The sequence below is a fragment of the Lissotriton vulgaris genome, chromosome 4_1 (genome assembly GCF_964263255.1).
Source record: "Lissotriton vulgaris chromosome 4_1, aLisVul1.2, whole genome shotgun sequence".
NCBI classification, from domain to species: Eukaryota; Metazoa; Chordata; class Amphibia; order Caudata; family Salamandridae; genus Lissotriton; species Lissotriton vulgaris.
In genome coordinates this window covers 865,812,537-865,834,757 of record NC_141691.1, presented here as the reverse complement: position 1 = coordinate 865,834,757, position 22,221 = coordinate 865,812,537, and positions in this window count along the sequence as shown.

The following is a 22,221-nucleotide window of genomic DNA, read 5'->3' as shown; positions in this document are numbered from 1 at the left end:
TACCATTAGTGAGTTTCTGGATGAGGTGTTCTGGCATCAACAGTGGTCACCCCCAATGAGAATAAACCGTGAGATAGATGCACCTCCTGCTGACTCATCTCCCTTCTTAATACAGAGCCGAAAATCCTTGCAAAACTTTTGGCCACTCGCCAATTGCAATTAATCAGTGCCCTGGTACAGCTGGACCAGTCGGACTTTATGCCCCAGTGTAACATGGCCCTGAATTTGCAACATGTGCATGGAGTACTGAGAAGGGCAGATACCATCCGGGAGGCTGCTATGATTTTGTCACTGGAAGCCTCTATAGCGTTTGATACAATTGAATGGCCTTACCTCTTTGCTGTCCTTTCCAAGCTGGGGTTTGGGCCGGAATTTGTATCATGGGTCTGACTCCTCTATTCATCATCTTTGGCTCAGGTAATAGTAAACAACAAATGGTCTGACTCCTTTGGTCTAAGTTGGGGTACCAGCCAGGGATGTCCGCTGTCACCCTTGCTCTTTGCCCTCTCACTAGAGCCTCTCACAGCCTGGATCCAGTGTGACCCAGCCATACGCGGCCTGTGGTGGTCGGCAGAGTGAGAATATTGCATTTCGCTTTACACAGATGATATTCTCCTCTACTTGGCCTCCCCACAACAAGTCCCTTATATGTAAGAAACAAATAGGTTTTATAGTAATGCGGTATGCAATGATGCCTGCTGGTGTGTACCAGCATCTGAAGCAATAGTAAGTTGGGGACAGTACCACAGGTGGGGGGAGAACCCTGATTCCCCCAAGATAGACACAAGTCTATGAATAAATAATACAGGTGACCTATACACACGTAGTCTGTGTCTACAGCATAAATGCAGAAAGTCTACAGTACAGACATACAAAATCACAACAATAACAGTAGTCCAATAAGGCGTTTATTCTTGATTTAATGTAGATCAAATGCCCAGCCAACACGTGTTTCGTCAGGGTATGAACCCACAACTTCTTCAGGGCTACAAGGACGTACAGCGGCATTGTATCAAACACTGTTACATATTGCCCAAAAACACTATAAAAAGGTAGTCTAAGACTGTGACTCATGTGCAACCTGCACCCTAAGTGACAAAACCACAACCATTAGACTTCCCGAAACATATGAACGGTAAAGAAATGCAGATCACTGAGGGGCCAGTGGGGTGTGGGTGTGTTAAATACAAACTATTTCTTCTATTATGCTACTGCACAGAAAGTCTATTTCAACACAACTACATATGTATAAAGAATATATATACCGCCGTATGTAAATCAAAGGTTAGTGAATGATCAGTACATGGTTAAATACTAAAGTTGCATACATGATTGTCATATTAATAAAAACTAATTAACTGGATCAGTCAAACATTAGGTTACAAACGATAAACGGACAGAGGACAGTCCAAGAGCAAAGATAAACAAAGAAAGAAAATTGAGGGAGAAGAACAAAGGGTATTTAAAATTTATCTAGATGTTCACAATGAGAAAGATTCACAAAAAAATGGAAAAATTCTTACCTATTGGACTGACGGACTGAGAGGAGAAATCTGTAAATACAAAAACGTGTGATAGCCTAATAAGTAATGGACCTAGCCACAACATTAATATTGGGCAAACGATGAGTACAGGGCCTTTTGCATTGGTTGTGTGCATTATCTGGCACCAACATCCTCTCTCCATCTTGACACATACTGTTCCCACTTTTTTCCACAGTGCACTCATGTGTGGTACTCACCACTTCTTGAATTGACGTCCATCTCCCATAGATACTCACCCTTTGCAACCGGGACAGAAGTACAACTGGCGGAGAGGTGAGCCTCCAGCCCCCTATGTACTCATCTTTTGCACAATCCTAATGTTGTGGCTAGGATAGTGAATCTCTGGGAAATGGACAGATTAGTGCTTGATGAGGAAGAGTGGCACGAGGCAGTGTCTTCTCCCGTGAGGTGGCAATCTCTGTGCGTCTGCACCTGGTACAATTGAAAATTCTGCACAGAACCTAGGTCACCGGGCCCCAACTGGTACATATGGGAGGAGAAAACTTGCAGACAACAGTGCGGCCAGGTGGGCCCCTTCATGCATATCATTTGAGAGTGTCAACTGATTCAGAGGTACTGTAGGGGATACACAGAGGGGGATGTCCTTCATAAGGATATCCAACCAGCAGCCAAGAGGTGCTTGCTTAATGTTTGGGGACCCAATGATATAACAGGGGCAGAGAAACGTTGGGCTACCCAAGGAGCAATGGTTGCCAAGAGACATATAGCTCAGCAATGGGGGGGGACATCACCTCAACGCTTGTTACATAGAAACGAAACCTTGATTGGTGCATGTTCAGGGAGAAAACAGTGTATCTAGCAGAGGCTGTCCTAAAAAAATAGTTTGTGTGTGGGCCAAATGGAACACCTACAGGGGAGACATATCTGTTGCACCAACAGCCCCCATTGAAGACAAACCATTGTCCCCTTGATGCATCCTAACCCAGGTATTGTATTCTTTTTAACGCCTTAACATCCAGATTATTTGCCATGTGAACTGATAACTTTGCTTTCTTTCATGTGATATGCTGATGTTTGTTTATGTTATTAAACTAATAAAAAGATCTTTAAAAAAAGAAAAAGGATGCACCAAAATTTGGAACTGAGTCTGATGAGACTGTTTTATCAATCATTGAAGACTATGTTACAAGTGGTATTCCAAAAACAGGAGAAGAAAATACCTTAAGACAACAAGTTTTATGGTTTCAAAGTCATTGGTGTGGGAAATATTGTCGACGGAAACACAAGTCAAAGGAAAAATGTCATACAAAATGTCGTTTTGGATTCCCACGAACAGTAATTTCCAAAGGAAAAGTCAACAGTTTCATGTCAGCAGTGAGGCATACTATAATTCAAATATCTCCAAAGAATACTTACAATATAAAAACAAGTGAACATTCAAAGTACATTAATTACAATCCAGTGATTTTGACGATGTGGAATGCAAATATGGATATTCAGTATGTTGCAGATTATTCAATTGCTGTTGCTCGCTATGTTACATCATACATAACAAAATCTGAAAAGATAGAGTTGAAAGAAATGTGGGAAGAAATTTCCCAAGAGGAGACTCTTAGTAATAAATTGTACAGCTTCAGTTTGAAGATACTTTCCCATCGAGAGATTGGATCGTACAAATATTTGGATCGGTTGACATCTGCAAGTTTATATTCAAAGTCAAGAGGAAACATTTGGGTAAGTCTAGGTCTTGCTGCAACACGACATTGAGTATTGAGAACTGTACAATAAATGGAATACTTAGCGTTAAATGAACCGGAAAGTACAGATATTGTTAAAACAAATATGATGGATACGTTCTATCTTAAAGGAAGTCCACTTCTGGAAAACACATGTCTCTATGAAGTGTTGCAATAATACAGATTTAGAGAGAAATGTTATAGAAAATATAAATTTAGAAAAATATGCAGTAATTTGATGTGATGGATGTTTGGTAAAACATACCAAAGGAAATTCTATTATTCACAGGAAACTCAGTTGTGATAATCCAGATAAAAGAGAATTGTTCTATTTAGCACTTCTGCAACTCTTCAAGCCTTGGCATAGTGAAATGGAATTACTTGGAGATTGTGACTGCTACGAAGATTCTTTTCATGTATGTGAAGATAGCATTGAATGCACAGTTGTTCCAAATTATCTACAAATTTTAAAAGAAGAGATTGAACAAGAAACTACTATTGTAGCTGAAAGTGCTAGAGACAGTTCTCAAGATAGTCAAAGTTCTGCTCCACTGAGTCAAGATCCACTAGGACAGCCAATTCTTGAAACTGAAGCAGCAATAGCAATGAATTAAGTAGAAACAGAAATGCAACAAGCACAACAGGATATTATGGAGTTGGGAAATTAAATATTGAACAGAAAGAAATTACCAGAGAGTTACACATCACATAGAGCATGGTTTACTTCATGAAAAAATAGAATGCAACTGCACATCATTTAAACCTATTTCAATGTATGTCAGTGGTCAAGCTGGTACAGAAAAAAGTTTCTTAATTTAAGTTTTGACCAGTTATCTACAGAAAACTACTGAATCACATTCATCTTGTGTTGTAACCACTCCAACTGGGTTAGCAGCACACAACATTAAAGGTATGACATACATTGTTTACTGCTGCTACCAGTTGAACATGAAAATAAGTTGGAAAATCACAAGCTACCTGGAGAAGCTTGTTATGAAGTTTCAAGAGTACTGAAGAAAATTAAACTGTTGATCATTGTTGAGGTAAGCATGGTCTCAAACTTAATGCTTGCCTTTGTATATTTAAGATGCAGCAGATTTTAAAAACAGATTATGATGCTATATTTGGAGGATAACGTGTAATTGTATTCGGCGACCTACTACAACTTACTCCTGTAAAAGGGCAACCAGTTTTTAAAACACTTGTCCACGAAGACACTAGGAAATCTTTGGGAAGATTTGGAAATGTCAACATTTGGTCTCATTTGAATATAAAGAATTATTACAAATATGCGACAAGCATGTGATGAACATCATGGAAACATTTTTCAAGATATAAGAATTGGTGTTTTGACAAAACATTGTAAAGAAGCTATACAAAATCGGCTACTTACAAACTTGTTTCCAAATGAAAATATTGGTCCTGATAATGTACAAAAAAATTGGAGAAACACAGTCTATAATTTTCCTAATGCCAACACTGCAAGAGTGTTCTACATTCAATAAAGAGCTTTTTAAGCTGAAAAAACAACAATTAATGAAAATGGAAGCCATTGATAAAATAGAACACAAAGGAATTATTCTCTCAAAAAATTTAAATCAAAATTGAATTCTTTGAAAAAGTCTATATCTAAGACTGCAGGTTTAGAAAAGACTTTTTATGTATGTGAAAACTGGCAGGTAATTTTACGGCATAATTTGGATGTAGAAAAAGGTTTAGTAAATGGTGCAATAGGAAAAGTTATTGATTTTATTAATTATCTGAACAGAGATGGAATTGAATTCTTGAAGATTACATTTGATCAGATTATAGAGGTAAAATAGATTAGACGTTATGCTGTTAGTTTTTTGCTAGTTAAAGACTTGAATGTCCGTAGAAAACAGTTTTTTCTTTCTTTCGCGTATGCAGTGTCCATTCATAAGGTTTAAGTGTAGACACTGCTATGGTAAACATTGGAGTACATTTTTAAAGAAGGTATGGCATATGTTGCATTGTCTTGAATAAGAACATTTTCTGGATTGCATTTGATTGATTTTGATGTGAAAAAATTAGTGCAGATGCAAATTGTGTAAGAGAGTATAATCGGTTAAGAAGGCTGTATGCTCCTAACTTTAGTGAATATACCATATATGAAAAGCATCTAGAAAGTCCAAAACACACATATGAGAAACACTCTAGTGAGGTTGGAAAGAAGAAAACAATGCAAGAGAATGTTGAGGCTAAAAAGAAAATCAAAATTGACACTGTTGATGATATTGTAGGATACCAGTTAGCAAATAGTTCAGGTATCAACTGCTATGCTAATATGATTGTGAATGTCGTGTTTTTTCTAGAAGATCTTAATGATCAAATTATGGAAAATCGAGAAAGAAGTGTCTGTTCTTTGTTACATTATATTTTTGTAAAGTTGAAAACTGATAAAACTAAAATCCATACTGCTACTGGCATACGGCATTTTTTGGATATATGTACTGGTTCTTCACAATTTATACCTAATATACAACAAGATTCTCAAGAATTTCTTATGTTTATGCTTGCAGTATTGGAAAATGAAGGAATGCAAATTAAAAATCTGTTTGGACTTCTTTACAGATGAGATCATAAATGTGGAGGCTGTTAATTTTCTTCTACCACTGAAATTGACACTGAACGATTCATATATTTGACAGCGCCAGATTGCACAACAGTGTCTTTTAACAAATTAGTAAAATCAGCTAATCAAGATATGAAATGTGCTCACTGCAAATCAGAAATTATTTCAACATTATTTATTGAAAGATTTGGACAATATGTGATTTGAATGCTACCACGTTGTAGCGCAGATGGAAGAAAATTGGAAACCAAAAATAAACATTTTGTGGCAAGTCAAGTGTCAATATCAGGAAGAACGTTTAAAACAGTGGCTATTATTTTCCATGATGGACCTATTACAACATCTGGACAATATACTGTGTATTTAAAATGTAATAATGGATGGACACATTGTAATGATGAACATTTTGAAATCAAATGTTGGTTGCCTTACGAATCACCAAATTCTTATCTGATATTTTTGATGACAAAGTTTTGAAAACATAATTCGGCCAATCGGGAAGATGTAAACATGAATTAACAAGTTTATTTTGGATTTTTCCAGTGCAATTTTTTTTTTTTGCAGAGTTTTATATAGAGCAAACTTGACCCGAATTGGGTATCAGAGCACTTTACATAGCACCAGTTACGTAACATGAGGACACATATTCATTTTTGTTAGGCACGGGGAGATTAAGTGACTTGCCCAGAATCACAGGATGGTTAGCGTCGTTACCGAGTCTCGAACCTGGATCCCCAGGTCCGAGGTCGAGCGCCCTAGCCATTAGTTTTCGGTTAGGTTTCGGAAATATCATTCGCCTATTGGAAAGATGTCAACAATTAGTGTTTGCATTATCGTTTCTGTTCTATGATATTGCATTTGGAAAATTGTGTTTGAAAGAAGTAGTTCATATATTTGATCTTTGTATTATATGCAATGTAAATGAGAGTGTTTATTTTTGAAAATTTAAAGAAATAGTTGAGTTTTTTGTAAATATTTTGAGCAAATTTTTTTTTTCTTTACAATTTTATTGATTGTATTTTTTTGCCTGCTGTTATATGATGATCAACATTGAAATCACTGTGTATGGTGAAATTCAATAGAATCTGAAAACAGCAAAAAAGAAAACCTGAATATGTTATGTAATTCTAAAAATATGTTGTGTTCTTCAACCTACAATATTATTTGCAATAACAGTATTTTTTCTTCTCTATTCCAGAAAGTAAAAGTAAAGTTAGAAAATATTTTAAATGTACTTTACAATGAATCAACTGTAAAATAGTTTCAATGAGTTTGATATCTACTTCAATACGGAAGGTAAGATTAAATAATGAAATAAGCATAATAATAGCAATCAATGTTTACAATCACTTTTATTCCTGTCATTAATTTTTTTCAAACTCAATCATCTGATTCCTCAAATCACCTCAGCAGTACTCATGCCCTCCTTCAATCTCTGAAGCATTACCTATGCACTTATAAAATCACCCAGGCATCCCTAATCCATACCTTTAAGCAGTCTGGCAGTATCTATACACTCCTGCAATCATCCAGACATTACTTCCAGAGTCTTGCAATCACCCACGTATTACCTATGCACTCCTTCAATCACCTAGACATTATCTTCCACTGATGGAATCACCCAAGCAGTAACCATGCACTCATGCAATCACCCAGGCATTACCTTTACTCTTACAAAATCATCCAAACAATACCTATCTAATTACAGAATCACCCAGGCAGTACTCATGTACTTCTAGAATCATGCAAGTAGTACTCATCCACTCAAGGTATAACCCAGGCACTACCCATGAACTCCTCTAATCACCTAGACACTACTCATTCGCTCATTTGATGACCCAGGTACTACCCATGCACTTCAGCAATCACCCTGTCACTACCCATGCACTTAAAAATCACCATGCAGTATCCTGGTACTCCTCCAATCATCTAGGCAGTACCCAGGCACTTAAGCAATAACCAAGACACTAACCATGTGTTCATGCAATCATCCAGGCATTACCTATAAACTCATGTAATTACCTAGGCATTACCCATGCACTTACAAAATCACTCAAGCAATACCCATGCAGTTACAAAATCATCCATGCATTAGCCATGTACTGCTGCAATCACCCATGCACTACTCATCCATTCATGTAATAACCCAGGCACTACCCTTGCACTGCGCCAATCATCTCTGCAATGCCCATGCATCTCTCCAATCACCCAGGTACTAGCCATATACTTATTCAAACACTCTGCCAATACCTAAGCACTTATGAAATTACCATGCACAACCCCAGCAGTCTTACAATCACTGAGGCAGTACTGATGCACGCATCCAGGCATTACCCATAAACAAATGTAATCAGTCAAGCATTACCCAAGCACTCTTCCAATCACCCATACATTACCTCTGCACTCATGCAATCACTCAGTCATTAAAAAAGCCCTGCTCCGATCTCCCAAGCACTACCTGTGCACTCCTGTAATCATCCAGACACTACTCATTCACTTCTTCAATTATCCAGCCAGTAGTCATGCACTCCTACAATCACCCAGGCACTATGCATGCTTTCATACAGTCACCCAGGCATTATCCATACACTCATGCAAGCACCTATGTAGTACCCATGCACTCATACAATCACCCAGGAACTTTCCATGCACTCTTCCAATCACCCAAACACTACTCATATCCTCATGCACTCACCCATGCACTCATACAATCACCATGCACTACCCATGCAATCCTCCAATCACCCAGTCAGTACCCAAGCACTCATCCAAACACTCTATCACTACACATACACTCATGAAATCACTAAGGCCCCTTCCAAGCACTCTTCCAATCACTTAGTCACTATCCTTGCAGTTCTCCAGTCATCAGGCAGTACTAATGCTCCCATGTAATCGTGCGTAAGTTATCGATACACTTCTTCATACAACATATAGAAATTTCTCTTTTTGTTACAGAATCGGTGTTTCTAACAAGAACCGTTTTTTTCTTCTTTTTGTGTTTTATATTTTTTTGTGTTTTTCTAACTTTTTTGAAAATTTTGGGTGTTTAAAAAAATAAAGAAAAAATCAACAGAATGAACTGGAAAACTTTGGAAACTTTTTGCAATTAAGAACTCATTGCAAAAAAAAATATCTATACATATATTAACAAAAGTGGTTTTTGACAGCAACCACAATGGCATCCACTGATTGCTCTCCATGGCACAGAACTTTCTTGCATTTAATGCAACGTTGCTCGAGTCTCGCAAACTCTGGTTTTATATTAGTAGTCATACTGGTGAAAGAACCTGATGACATACTAGGCCCTGCAAATTGGTCATCTTGGGAAGCCTGTTTTTCGAGATCACAGCAATGTTGTTTCCGTGCAAGGGTTTGTGGTTGGATGGTTTGAAGGTGCTTGAGCATCAAAGATGTTCCACATGAATATTTTTTGTCTGATCCACGTGAGAGGATGTTCTTATAAATGGTGCACATCACCTTTGGTGCCTTGACCTTCTCACCTTCAGGGATTGATAAAAAGGCCCATACGATGCTCTCATATCTTTTTTTAACAGGTTCTTGTAAATCTTCTTCTTCTTCTGAGCAAAGCTGTTGATCAGTATTTGAAGAAGCCATTTGGTCTTGATGTTAAAATAAACACCAAAAAAAATCCAGAAAAGGATAGAAAAAACACAAGAGCTGTGTCTCTGTAGATCTTCTGGAAGGAAGGAGAAAATTGGGTAGGGTCTTGTAACTTCTAGAATGAAAAGGTTCTCAACCAATGAAATTCTTTTTTTTTAAAGTCAGATGGATTGGCGAACAGTGCACGCACTCAGCGTGCACCCATCACGAAAATTAAAAAAAATATATTAAGAATAATGTATCTTTAGTCTAGTTAAAAATATATGATTTTTATAAAAAAATTCAATAATCTCTTGCTTTAATATACATATTAAACTAGTATATATAGCTTTAAAACTAAAACAATTTGTGGGAGATTTGCGCAGCCTGTGTGACCTCCGGAACTATGTACGTAACGTTTTGCGCACCAGTCGCTTCCGAAGCGTGCATCCTACACAACTTTACAAATATGGTGGCCTGAATTCATGCACCGACGGTTTGTGATTCCACTTTAAAAAAAATCATATATATATATATAGATATATATATGTGACCAAGCTCCGTTCGTGGAGAGAAACGCGTCAGGGAGGGCAATTGCTCTGACACACTCGCAAATAAAATATGCACTGCTGGCACTTTGACTAGTGTGATGGCTTTTTGATGATTTAACATCCAACATCTAATCTATTGATGGAGAGGAGGTCTGCGCCCGCTTAAACCGCTGCAAGAAGCGGTTGGGATCCTTTTTCACACATATATATATATATATATATATATATATATATATATATATATATATATATATATATATATATATATATATATATTACCTACTGGCGGTCGCCAGTAGGTATATATAGTTAGGATTTTTTCTCTATGGGATTTTTGAAAATTCTATGTCCAATAACTTTGGCGTTTGTGGATGGAATTGGCTGAAATTTTCAGGAAAATGGAACATGTTGTTTCTGAGCAGCCCCTGACAATTTGGGGGGTTTCATCAAGGGGGGCCGAGAAAAAAGGGGGGTCCCAAAATGCGTTTTTCCCATGTTAATTTCCATAGGGCGGTTGGCCTCACTTTTAGGATTTTTTTGAATAGGGATTTCTGAAAATTCTATGTTGAATAACTTTGGCGTTGATGGACGGAATTGGCTGACATTTTCCGGAAAATGGCACATTTTGCTTCTGAGCGTCCCCTGGAAGTTTGGGGGGGGGGGTTTCGTCAAGCGGGGGCCGAGAAAAAAGGGGGTCCCAAAACGTGTTTTTAACATTGAGTTTTCCATAGGGCGGTTGAACTCACTTTTAGCTCGAACGGCTGAATGGATTTGCACGAAACTTGGCAAAATTGTAGCGACTGTTAGCCCGATGTGCCTTTGCTAGGTCTCAATATATGTGCTCCAGTGGATTTTGAGTAATTTAGGTTCAAAAAAAGATATATATCTGGGCGGAGCCTAACCACACATCTGATCTGATTGGCTGTCAGCACTTCATCCAAGAAGTGTTGGCAGCCATCTTGGGACCAATATACATGATAGCACCTCATTAAAAAGCATTGTAGTTAATAGAGGGTTTTAGGACTTTAGTTACATTATAAATCATTTGTTGATGGTACCATACTTGTTTTAGGAATTGTGGTGGGTTCTAAGGTGATTTTACCATGTGAAAAAACCTTCTGCTGTGATATCATGAATATTGTTTGAAAGAAAACTAATATCTCATGATTTTCCCACAGTGGTTTGGAAGGGGATCTATAAGCTAAACTGAAAGCATATTTTCTGTAAATTCACATTATCTTTCTCAGTCATGTGAAAATGAAGTCTGACATTCTCAGTAAAACATGTACATCCAACAAGGACAGAGACTGTCAGTTGATTCCTTTGTGTTCTACTGCAGCCTCCTAGAGTGTTCTAAAGAACAACTAGAGCGCTAACAGTCCTACTTATACAAAGGTATGGCACACCTGAAGCCATCTTGATTGGAATAAAGTGGTAACTCTTAAAACATTTAATTTAAAAAGAAACAACATGAGGGGGTATATTTTGCCATAGAAAGTATGATTAGTGCTGCAGAATGAAAAATTAGGGCACATTTTGAGTGACTTCTCAAATCCTTTTCTATTTCATTAAAACATTCTGACATGCAGTCTCCCAAAATGGCCACCAGAGACAAAAGAGCCCAAATGTAGCCCAAATATCACCCAGATGTAGCCCAAATATAGCCCAATGACAGAATGTCCCAGAGTGTTCTAAAGAACAACTAGAGCGCTAACAGTCCTACTTATTACAAAGGTATAGCACACCTGGAGCCATCGTGATGGGAATAAAGTGTTAACTCTTAAAACATTTAATTTAAAAAGGAACAACATGAGGGGGTATATTATGCCATAGAAGGTATTATTAGTGCTGCAGAAAGAAAAATTAGGGCACATTTTGAGTGACTTTTCAAATCCTCTTCTATTTCATTAAAAAATTCTGACATGCAGTCTCCCAAAATGGCCACCAGAGACAAAAGAGCCCAAATGTAGCCCAAATATCACCCAGATGTAGCCGAAGTATAGCCCAATGACAGAATGTCCCAGAGTGTTCTAAAGAACAACTAGAGCGCTAACAGTCCTACTTATTACAAAGGTATGGCACACCTGAAGCCATCTTGATTGGAATAAAGTGGTAACTCTTAAAACATTTAATTTAAAAAGGAACAAAATTAGGGGGTATATTTTGCCATATGAATTATGATTAGTGCTGCAGAAAGAAAAATTAGGGCACATTTTGAGTGACTTCTCAAACCCTCTTCAATTTCATTAAAAAATTCTGACATACAGTCTCCCAAGATGGCCACCAGAGACAAAAGAGCCTAAATGTAGCCCAAATATCACCCAGATGTACCCCAAGTATAGCCCAATGACAGAATGTCCCAGAGTGTTCTAAAGAACAACTAGAGCGCTAACAGTCTTACTTATGACAAAAGTATGGCACACCAGAAGCCATCTTGATTGGAATGAAGTGGTAAGTCTGAAAACACTCAATTTAAAAAGGAACAACATGAGGGGGTTAATTTTGCCATAGAAAGTATGATTAGTGCTTCAGAAAGAAAAATGAGGGATCATTTTGAGTGACTTCTCAAATCCTCTTCTATTTCATTAAAAAAATTCTGACATGCAGACTGAAACATGCACTTTGAATACCAGCAGCAGATGTCCCTGGTGAGCAGTAGCTTTACTACAGTGATCTAATGTGCAACTAGAGTGCTAACATTCAGAATTTATGGCAAATGTGTGACACATCTGAATGCCTTCTTGATGGAACCAAAGTAAACAAGCATTGAAAATGCAATAGATCGCGCCCTCGTTTAAGTTAAAGCCATTCTGTTTGCAATGAGGTGGCTTTTTAGCTTTGCTTTTATTAGTGTTTTTTCAACTTTCATGTAAATAACATGCATCTGTATGCATATAAGTATATGTATGCATGCATTTATGTTTGTATTTATATAGATATACAGATGATATATGTTTATATATGTATGTATATATATATATATATTCACTGAAAAAACCATAGGCTATAGACCATATATAGTTAGGAATTAGCATTTACAAAACCTTGAAAATTCACTGAAAAAACCATAGGTTATAGACCATATATAGTTAGGAATTAGCATTTACAAAACCTTGAAAATTCACTGAAAAAACCATAGGTTATAGACCATATATAGTTAGGAATTCGCATTTACAAAACCTTATTTTACTCACACAAAACCATTGAAATTCCATATATAGTTAGTTGCACTAACTATATATCGCGCACCCGCAATCCACTGCTGATGATGTCACATATTACATCATTCATGACATTGTCAGTGGCATCACTGATGACATCACTGATTACATCTCAAATGACATCACTGATGACATCACATGCGCCAAGACACCTTCGGGTAATTTTCGCGCAATAAAAATCTCAAAAATAAATAAATAAATAAATACATTTTTTTCATCCAGCGCCACCTCCCCTTGACCTTGGCAGCAGGCGGCAGGCCAGGGTCCGGTTACCTCCCAGAGGAGCGTCACCGCCGGTGAGCGAAGGTGCGCCGGGCAGTCTACCGCCGCTCGGAAATCCGGCGCACCCACCAGCAGCTGGCCCACCGGTGGGCAGACATTCTGGACAGGGAGCAGGACCTGTTGGACCTGCTTGGTGTTGAAGTCATGGGGCTTGGTGAGTAGCTAGTAATATTAATAATTTAATATATATTATAGTAGTATAAGTATTGTGTACTATTCTTGGACGAATAAGTAACACGGTTACTGGTGCGCTTAGTTACATTGCTAATTCAATGTTAGCAAAACCTTCTTTGGTCTTAAATTTATTTTCCAAATTTTGGGTAACTATCCAATGCCATCCCTGACTTTCAGTTCCTTCAAACTGCCTCTGCCCCAAGACTCTCTGTGATACTACTATTAGACTGTGTGTAGCTAAGGTTGCCCTGTTGGCCACTCTTTAGTTAAGGTATTCTTTTGAATAAAGCTGTGATAGAATAGCTGTAGCCACTGGGTCCACTCCTGTCTCTTGTGTTGTCCTCTGTAATCTCCAGTCTTTGTCAATTCCCACCAACAAAAATGCACAACCAGTTGTTTGCCTACTATTTTTTTTTCAGTTAGTATACTTCTACTACTGTTGTGGTTATTATTCTCCGCACATACACATACAGAACTTTGCACAAGAAAATAGGATGTTGATGTTGGTGATAGGGAGGTTGGACTTTAGACCCTAGTCACAGAACTTAGTCAGAAGAACCCATAATCCAATGACCGTCTAGTCTACCTACCTAAGTGTCTCGGTCATAGTCATTTGTCCCACTCCCGACCCCCACACGAAGATAGTTATATATATATATATATATATATATATATATATATATACCCAATGATTTTATTACACAACCCAGGCCAGAACAGAAGAAGATCCATTCGCTCACTCACTCGTTTCAGTCCACAACACCCCAGACACTGAAAATATACCACAGAGTCTATGTGAAAGTTCAAAATTTTTGTTTTTTTAATAACAAGCTTTGTATTGTTGTAACTTGTAAGTATTTCCATGAAAAACATCATACTCCACCATACAAAATGAAGAAGATTAAATACTGTACATTTTGTACATCTAGTGCACGATAGAAAAATGTGTGAATTGTGGGAGACCTCTCACCGTTGAACGTATACTGTTAGTGGTTACATCTGCATCTTTCGAAAGCTCTGCAACTCCCTTGTTTCGTAGAAGGCAATCTTCTCTTCTCATCTGCCTATGAGAAAAATGTTGCACGTTAGACAGTGAATACAACTATGCCAGTTTTTAGCAGTCATGGCAAAAAGTGCAACATTATGGATAAGCAAAAGGGACTAACAATACTGGTTTGTCAATTGTATGCAACACTCATGTGGCCTCAATGGTGTCTTTCTTACTGTGCAACAAGCTGCGAGGTAACATGGGCAAAGCAGTAGGCCCGGATCTAAAAATGGTTATATGGCTCAGGCTAACTTTCCAAAGACTAGAGTAGTAGTAGATTAGATGACCCTAGGGACCATCTAATAAATTAAAACTAAACTCTGTCTAATGTGACTGCTGTACATTAGGACGCAATTTGGACTAGTTACACTGTCACAACGATTCAAGTTGTACGTAACTGTTTTTTCAATCTTCCTTCCTGGTGAAAAAAGTACAACTAGTAAAATAGGGGAAGGTGTGCAGGCATCTAAAAAGGTGTACTTGCTTTTATAGGTGCACAATCACTACCAACCACCAGTGCCGACAGGGCCAGCGGCGATGCGATTGCCATCCAGGAGGGGGCAGAGGCTGCGGCACCTGCAGGAGCATCAGTGGGGGCGGAAACTTCAGTGGTGGGCGGTGGTAAGTTATATTCATTACTTATTTGCATTACTAGGTGGAAGGGGGACATTTTTTTCCTCACTGTGCTATGAGACTTATTAAGAAAGTATGACTTTGAAGTTGTACTGGACAATATACAATGGTTGAAGAAGACACCCTTTGTAGCATTACCAGTTTGAGTTGAGTAAACAAGGCCTCTTCCATCAGACTCCAACTCAGCTGTGAAACTTATGGAGAAGACTAAAAGTCAGATCAGATGACCTTGAGGGATATGTTGAACAAAAAGGGAAAGAAGTGAACTAGGGTGGAAGGAGGAAGGACTAAAGAGATGTAATAATAAGACTATCTACCATAAAAGGATACTTTGGAAGGTTCATTCACATGGCTGATATGAATCGGATGCATGGGTTGTTGAAGGATGGGTAGAACTGGAAGGTCAAATAAAATGCAGGCCTGGTTGGGCAAAAGAATATGGGTGCATGGATTCAGTGGATAGCAAGAATCATGAGCGGAGTTTGTGTCAATGAAACCCAAGGCAAGGAAGGAGTGGACGCATGGGTGGTTGCTGGTGAAAGTGAAACCAGCTAAGCCAATACTAAAGAATGATAGACATTTACTTTTAATGGGTGGATGCCCCCTAAATGTATTTGTATTCATCATAGGTGAAGACTGTCACTGGAAGCAGAGTCTTACTTTGAAAAAATAAAAGGAGATACAAAAAAGACTTTTGTTCTTATGTGTACCCAATGCCACCCAGTACTAGGCAAGTATAATGCCGGAAAAAACTTCAACAAATGCTACAGGCAGGGGAAGCAGGAGGACAGATTAGATAGATACTAAAAGTTGACACCAATTGTATGTACTGCGCTTGGTAGTGCTACTATGCCACAATGTACTGTTGAATTAATTATGAAGAGTTGCAGTTACAATTCTGTTTCTTTTTTTATAGATACTCATACTCCTTCCTCAAAATCATCGCGGAAGGAGTTGGCAGCCAGGGCCCGGCAAAGGAAACTGCAGGCCATTGTGGAGGAGTACCGCAAGCTGGTGGCTGAGGCTGAGGAGGAGGAGGAAGAGGTGGCGGCAGCAGCTGCTGCCTCTTCCAATGCGTCTGGCCCCAGCAAGGCTCTACCTGCAGGAGTACGGCGCCGCGGCCAGGCGGCTGCTCACCGCCTGCATTTAACATCTGCCACCCCCACACAGCATGGATGCAAATGTAGGTGCCGTGCATTTTGGCAACAACTTCTCCTCCGGGTGGCCAAGCTGGAGGACCAATTAGAGGAGCACGTAAAGATCATTGTGGACAAACACCTCAAAGCCTGCCAATTGTAATGGACCCTGTTGATTTGCCCCTTTTTTAATACTTTTGTTGGTGGGTGGGAATTGGGTGATGGGGTTATTTTTGTGGGACATTCTTTGGACTTGGACATTGGTTGGGGTTAGGGTGGGGATAGGGGTGGGATAGGAGGATATTTTTATACATGAATAAGTTTCAACTTACACATATGATATGATGTTGTTTTGTGGCGGGGTTACTGTTGTACGTCACAAGGTTTACTCTAGATGCAGGGCAGCGGCCAGTGTTTGATTGAAATACTTTATTAATTGACCACATGTGTAACATGCAAACAGATAGATGCTGTACCCCTCACTCAATTATATTTGTCTTATTAGTACTGCCAGCCTCTCCTTCATTATACCTCCCAGCAAACTTCTCTTCTTACCTGTGATTGATGATGATTACGTTTGGCACCGCAAGGGCTGCATGGTTTCCGAAGACAACGGGGAATATGCTGTGGTTGTGTGATAGTAGTAGTAGACTAGACTCCTAGACACTGGCACTAGCATTGGCAAACAAAAACAAAGAGACAGTCATTTGCCTGAGAAAGAATGTGAGAGAAGTAGAAAATGACAGTACATAATACGGACAAAAAATACAAACAATATTGCAACTGCTAAACAAACTCAAAGAAATCAATGGTGTCGGGGACTGAAAAAGTAGAAGAAGATAACTGTAGTTGCGTTGGAGTCATTAAAACACAATACAAATCGTAAACTTAAATCCTCTAAAATTAAATTCAAACAATGCCAGCAATGATTTACATTTATTCGTTGGGTCACTTTGGGAAATTAATTGCCTTGTACACTATTACATAAAGTGAGCTTGGGTGGGCAAGCAGAAGAAGATCCTCGCCCTGCCTCGTTGACATTTGATTTCATTAGTGTTGGTTTCACCACATCTGCCCCAGCATGCGTGTGATCAATTGTTGGTGTAGATTTAATGTAGTAACATCACACCTCAATATAAAACCACACAGCCCGGGGGAAGAGGGTTAGGATTTGATGAATGGATGGGAACGGGGGTTTGGGGAAAGGTTTGACAAAGAAAAACAGTACGCATGGAGACAACAAAAGCAAAACAATGAAGACGATGATTGCTGATCCACAATTCCCCAATAAATGTAAAGTCAATTAAGAACAACGAAATGGATGCATGATGAAGGTTTATTATTAACTTGATGGTTAATAATAAGTGGTAATTACTTAACTACTACTACACAATTCAAAGGAAGTACTTCTTATATATGACATGATATGACTTTTGCCTAGGTTATTGCCCTCTGAGAAACCGTAATACCTGATGTAGCGGGCTGAAAGCTAGCAAACAAAATTGAGATAGTTTAAGTGAACAATCAATTACCAAACGCAAGCGTAAAATAAATGAAGAGGAAAAAGGAATCAAAGACAAATATGAAAATAATACTAAAGTTAATGTATTATACAGGGCCAAATGTGTAGTTGTATCTCATCATTCATTTTTTCCTCCCTTCCATGGACACTGTTGTGACTGATTGATTGATTATATCATTCTTGGGCGCCTCTGGCAGGATGATGATGAGCAGGATTGGTAAGGTAAGTGTGAGTTGTTGCTCCACGTATAATAGTGCTGGGTGAAAGGCCGGCCTGTAAGTGTTGATGAAAGAAGAAATGGGGTATTACAAAATAAGTTAACAGAGTGAAAACATAAAAATCAATTACGGTGTAGTGCAAAAAAGACAAGACGCGTGAGCGAGAAGATTTTCAGACTGAGGCTGCTTGGATAGATTGATTAACTCTACTCTTCTAGTTGCACAGCAGTCATCGAAAAGAACAACAAGATAGGAGCCAGCACAGAACAGTTACAGGGCCACACCACAACACCGGGACGTGAGTCTGTGGCCCAAACTCCATTTACCTACATTTTTCAGAGTTTCAGACAAAAAGCATATACATCAACCTAGTATTTCCAAAACAAGTGATTAATGTAAATCAATGCGCCAATGTCAGTCAAACATACCACTATTCCATTCCACCACTGCACACACATGTAGCCTAGGTCTGCTGTGCTTCTTGTTGATTGGTTGTGTGTTTACCTTGTATTCCACTTCCTGAACATATTCCATCAATCATCTCTGATCAAACTGACTGACAACGTGCAAAGATGGTATGGTGGTCATCATCATCATCATCCGGTGTGGCACATTTACGTGTTCTCCAACAGACCAAAAACTGCAACTAAGTCTGTAGTGAGTGACTATGATTAAGTCCAGACTGCACCTGCAGTAGTAGGAGTACAATTGGATACATATTAACAACATGGAAACATTGACCATCACTTGAGACACAAGCACTTTGTTATTATATTAAACTACTAGTATACTTCTACTTCATGCACATTTGCTCTGAGTCAGCAAGCAGCCAATGCAATGTATGGCATCATTTATTTCATATACCTGTCTTTCTCTTCTTTGTGGCTGTCAGATCACAGATGCATCAGAGCCTTTTGAAAGTGATGACAAGTTTACTTTAATTTTGGAGCCCTGCTCAAGTTCTGACATTGAAGAGTTGTGTATGCCTGCAGACAGAGGTGTAGCCTTAACAGAGTGATGCATTTCAGATTGGAAACAAAACAGAAGATGGCTGTAGTCACGTACATTTCACTTGTTATGGAGGGACTGTTAGAGGCTACATTATTGCAGTATTGTCCATCTCCATCCAAAGTATGGCAAGATGGAAATGTATTTAGGGTGAGTCAGGAAGATGGAGCAGGACTCTGATGAGTGGAGTGCACAGTAAATGCTCACATGTGCAACTCCAATAGGTAATTAAAAGAGAAAGGAAGATGGTGTTGGTTTTGAAGTTTGAGTCAGAAAGACGGATACACACAAATAAGGAAGGGAGAAATAAAGGAAGGGAGAATGTAACAATTTCCAAGCCTAGTTGTCAGGGAAGAGGAGCTCGTCCTCAAACCCTGGTGGTTCTTCTGACAGAAGTAGGTCCTGTAACTCACTACTTATTTCTTCCGACTCGCTCTCCTCTTCCAGCTCTGATTCACGGACTTTGTAGTCTGGTGGTATCAAGTGCTGATTCATTTTTATCATGGTGAACCACTCCACGCTTTTAGGCAAGAGGCTGGTCCTTCTCACAGTCACAATGGCACCAGCAGCACTGAACACACGCTCAGAAGAGGGCAAGCTAGATACTTTATCGCCAGCCTGCTGAGCACTGGCCATTGGCTTCTTGTCCTATACCAATACACCAATGGGCTTTGCTCCATGAACACCTCTGTTGTGTCATCCAGATAGGCCTGGACTATCCGCTCAATGTTCATTGGTGCTCTGGTTTGCTCGTCCTCTTTTTGCTTTGCGACAGCAATGGACTTCCCCATCCCTTTCTGTAGAAACCAAGCAGCTATTTTGTTGCTTGTGTCTGATGAATCAGATCCTGTTGGTGCGGTTGTTGTTATTGTTTGTGTTGGTGACTGCTGGGAAGCAAATGCACTGCTCGCATGCTGTGAAGAAGAACTTGACTCTGTAGGATGCTCAGTAGTACTTGCACTGTCCTGGGCTGGCACTGGCAGGCCTCTAATTGAGAGCCGTTTGTTTTCTAAATCAGTGGCTTCCTTGGCTATTACAGTTTTGTACTTGGAAACATCCCCTTCTGAAAAAGGAATTACTGCATTACTGTTCACAAATATTTTGTACCGTGGATCCAAAATTGTGGCAGTAATGTAATGTTGATGTGACAACATCTTATTCTGAATCCTTGTATTCTCAGATAAGCGGCCGGCTAAGGACTTCGCAAAATGACATGCTTCAAGTTTTCCTTCTACACCTTCGTATGTTTCAGACACCTCCTTCAGCTCTTGCTCAAGCATGTACAACAATGGGATTGCTTGGCTCATAGTACAGTCCTCCCTGCTGACTGCACGTGTGAAGACCTTAAAAGGAAGTAGCATCTCAGTCAGGCATTTAATGAGGTCCCATTGCCACATCTCAACGGTCATGGCTTTAACAGTAGGATCCTCTGATCTTCTTGTCATGACATAAGCATTAAGTGGTATGTACTGCTCAAACAGCCGTTCGAACATGTAATACGTAGAGTTCCAACGTGTTGGTACCTCCTGGATGAGTGCTTTGACTGGCACGTTACACTCACGTTGAATGACCCGTAGCTGCTTCCGGGCTTAAAAAGAATGATTGAAATGCGTGCAGATTCTTCTGCAAATGGTCAGTAAGTTGCTGACTTTGCTTTCATTTTTCAGAAAGTCTTGAACCACAATGTTAATGCAGTGTGCCAAACACGGGATCCTGAAATAGGGACCATCTTCCATGGCCTTAAATACATTTCTGCCATTGTCTGTGGCAACAAAACCAATATTGAGGCCTCTTGGTCGCAGCCATTCAAATAGCTTGCTGTTGAATTCATCCAAAATGTTTGCAGCAGTATGCGATTTCTCCATAGCAAACATGGCTACAATAGCATGTTTGCGAGTATCATTAAAAATCTCAGTAGTGTCAATGCCTGTAGATATCTTGTCTCTAACACCTGAAAAAGAGATCCAGTGTGAAGTGATGCACATGTAATCTGTGGCTTGGTAACTGCTCCACATGTCTGTTGTCAGGTGGATACTATGCACAGCACTCTGCTGCAAGGCTTTTCCAAGCAATTCCAGCAAGTCGTGGTGTAGTGCTGGAACAGCAACTCTGGCAAAATAGTAGCGGCTGGGAACATTCCATTTTGGGCAGAGGGTTGTCACAAATTCCAGGAAACACATCCCTTCAACAAAAGAAAAAGGGGGAAGGTCCAGAGCTAACATTTTAGCAAGCTTAGCATTGTACAAACGTGCTATTGGGTGGTTGCGCTTGCACTTTCCCTCCTGCCTAAACATGCTAACAATGGTACGCTGCTTGGTATTTCTTTCAGATATGCCCGATGCAGTACTTCGTGTCGCAGACTTCGCACCTGTACTCCTTGGTGTCTCCGGGTTACTACTCTTACTCTGGTGCCACAGAGATGTTGCTGATGCGGGGGATGTGGGTTCTACCACTGCAGTGCTGGGGAGTGGGAAAGGGGTACTTAGTGTACCACTACCAGATAGAATGTCTCCCTCTTCTTCCTGTCCGACCCATGGACCTTCTACTGCTTCCCCACCAACATTAATGGTTCCTGCTTTTATGATACGTAGGAGGTCCTCCCACTTGATTGCGTGGTGTTTTTTCATATGGGTCATTTGGCCTCCGGTACCATAGTTTGTACCAAGCTTATCACGACTAACAGAGGAATGAAAAATGGAGCATATAGCAATGTTCTCCTCATTTGCACGAACTGTAAAGAAGTCCTACACTGGGGAGCTTAACTTTTGTCTCCTGCTAGAGGTGCCACTTCCAATGTCGGATGAACTGGAGGTTGTGTGGTGAACCTCACTATGTGGCTGCGCAGTAGTACCACTACCTACTTCTGCTGAGGTGGAACTTGTGCTGGATGTAGGACGCTGCCGGCTTTGTGCAAATGTAAAAATGGAAGCTGGAGGTAGTTTTGGTGTGGCCTGTGTTGGTGGTATGCGTGCTACTACATCCCTATTCACA